This window comes from Fulmarus glacialis, unplaced genomic scaffold (genome assembly GCF_000690835.1).
Source record: "Fulmarus glacialis isolate BGI_N327 unplaced genomic scaffold, ASM69083v1 scaffold3472, whole genome shotgun sequence".
Taxonomy (NCBI): domain Eukaryota; kingdom Metazoa; phylum Chordata; class Aves; order Procellariiformes; family Procellariidae; genus Fulmarus; species Fulmarus glacialis.
Window position 1 is genome coordinate 53,411 of NW_009198246.1, and position 2,413 is coordinate 55,823.

The 2,413-nt window shown below is 40.6% G+C and overlaps 1 protein-coding gene across 1 annotated transcript in view; it reads right to left on the minus strand.

Moving 5' to 3' along the window:
* LOC104073137 (transforming acidic coiled-coil-containing protein 2-like) overlaps positions 1 to 1,384 on the minus strand; it is a 6,333-nt gene extending 4,949 nt beyond the window's left edge. The window contains exon 1 of the mRNA XM_009572817.1: positions 1,380 to 1,384. The gene's annotated coding sequence lies outside the window, so the exon portion shown is untranslated. The remainder of the gene's footprint in view (positions 1 to 1,379) is intronic.
* Between the last annotated feature and the right edge of the window lie 1,029 nt (positions 1,385 to 2,413).

Genomic DNA, 2,413 nt, shown 5'->3' on the forward strand with positions numbered 1-2,413 from the left:
TCAAGACCTGCACTGAGTTTGCAGCACTGGAAGTTGTAACATCTTTATTTTACTGGTCAACAAACACCCTTGATATGGCAAAGCCAAGAAACCCAGAGCCCTGTAATGCCATATCAGTCTGATAACATTTAACATTTCATAAAAAATAAACATTCTTTTCTAGTTGCCTTCTTAAAGACACTGTGATCATCTGTAATGTCAAAATGAAGGTATTCTCAAGCAAAATGAGAAAACCATTTGTCATCCTTCATTTATTTTCCTAAATCTGAGAAGTTGTCACCTTGTGTTCCAGCACAGGATTTGTTTAATCACGCTGAATAATACACACTGTCTAGCTTAATTCCAAAACATTCACTGGCAGGATCCTGTTCTTTGGCAAAACCTCTGTCATCGCAACTCCATGCAGGGGAAGGGATCCATTTGCATGATCACGTAATGTACTTAAATTTATTTATGTCACAACTTCACTTTTTTCCGAGACTGCTGCCTGCGGTATTTTAGCAACTTCCTTCTTATTGTTTCTAGGGCAATCTAGAAAGTTAGTAATTCGCGACTCGCTCCCCCACAACTACCGAGCTCTTCCTGTTCCTCCCAGGGCGCCGCGGAGCCCCCCTCTCTCCTCAGCTGGACCAGCTCCTCAAACACTCATCCCCAGCCCCACTTCAACTTGCACACGGGAATTAGGGGCAAAAGATAACCGATGCTCCCTTTCTCCTCTCCTCTCCTCTCCCTTCCACTACATGCTAGAGGTGCCCATGGACCGGGGAGCGAGCTGAGGCCTCGTTAGACTCCAAGGGGAAACTGGAATTTATATTGGGAAAGGGAATGACATGTGGATTGAAAAGAGGGAGAGTTTCCAGTAAGCTTTACGAAAGGGGCATCTGATAATCTCAGATAACAGTTAAGATGATACATTTAAAACCGAAGTGGTTAAATACTACAGAAAACAGAAACTAGCATCTGCCTGGAGGACTGGAAGAGCTATGCGATATTTTCTAAAACTGTGATTTAGCTTTAATGACAAAGCTGCTTAGTGGAACCGCGCTGATAATAGTCTGCCAGTCAAATCTTAGTTAAGCAGTTACAGATACTTATTTCTAAAGATATTTATGAGGTTATGCAATTAAAATATTTTAATTAAATGGCTTCCATGTCTGCAACACACACTGTCCACGGCTCACCAACAATAACAGCAGTATGCTCAGGACTAACACCATCCAAATTGACAGAATCAGAGCACCACGACAGCAGATCCGCTTTCAGGCTCAGCTCAGTATTACTTACATTACTTAATGGGAATGCAGCAAACGGAGAACAAAAGCAAAAGAAACTAAAAATGCAAAATGCTGGTGTGAAAGTTGGTGAAAAGCTTTACTTACCAGGCTTGCCTGTTTTGTTTTTGCAAGCAAATAGCAAGAAGCAACAAAACGGAAGCAAAATAGAAAATCAGGAATTGTTAGGAAAGCAGAACATAAGTAATGCAACAACCTGTAATGCACAAAGCATAACATCTGTTTATTTTTCATAATGAGAATTTAATTATGTATTTAAACGTACAAGTATAAGGATACATTTTTAACAGAAAAAACCCAACATTACAAATCCATCAATAAAAAGGAAATCCACAACAGGGATTTGGGAAGGGAACTGTGGATGGCTGTGATCAAGGTGTGTGTAGGGTGGGGTGCAGTGAACATCGGGGTTAGGCAGGCTCCGTTCCATATGGGACAACCCTAACGGCTGTCAGTGCCACGCAGTCGTGAGCTGCAAAACTTGGGCAACAGTCAGCAAAGCAGCAGCAAAAGCAGCAGGCTAGCCTGGAAAGCCTGTTCTTTTTTCTCCCCCCTCCTCAATATAAACAAGAATGTGTTAGGGGCTGAGGCAAGTGCAAGAAAAAAGGAAAAAAAGTTAAAGCACCAGTAAAAAAACATTCAAAGAGACACTAACAGGGATCTATACACTGACAGCTTGCAAGCTCTGGCTGTACAGAGTATGGCATGAAACTAATTGCATAAGCTAAGTCGGGTAATAGTGGGCTCTATACGTATATGACAGCAAATATTAGACCTGCCACAGCTCTTGAAATCAAAGGCAATTACTGTTTGCAATGCATGTTTTCAGTGCCTTTATAGGCAAACATACACAATCACATATTGTTAATATGGAATATTTTCAATATTCATTATACATACACATGACAACCTATAAAAGGCTGAGCAGGACCTATCAACCACACTGAATATTCATTAAAGGGATTTGTGAAATTGGTTCACTTGTAACGCGCTCCTAACAGGGCTGTATAAATAGCTCAGAAGGGTTAAATCATAAATAGAAACAGCACAGGCATTTCTTTTGTTAAAATGCATATTTTGCTTTAGCAGTAAGACATTATTGTGATAATAGTTCAGTGAAG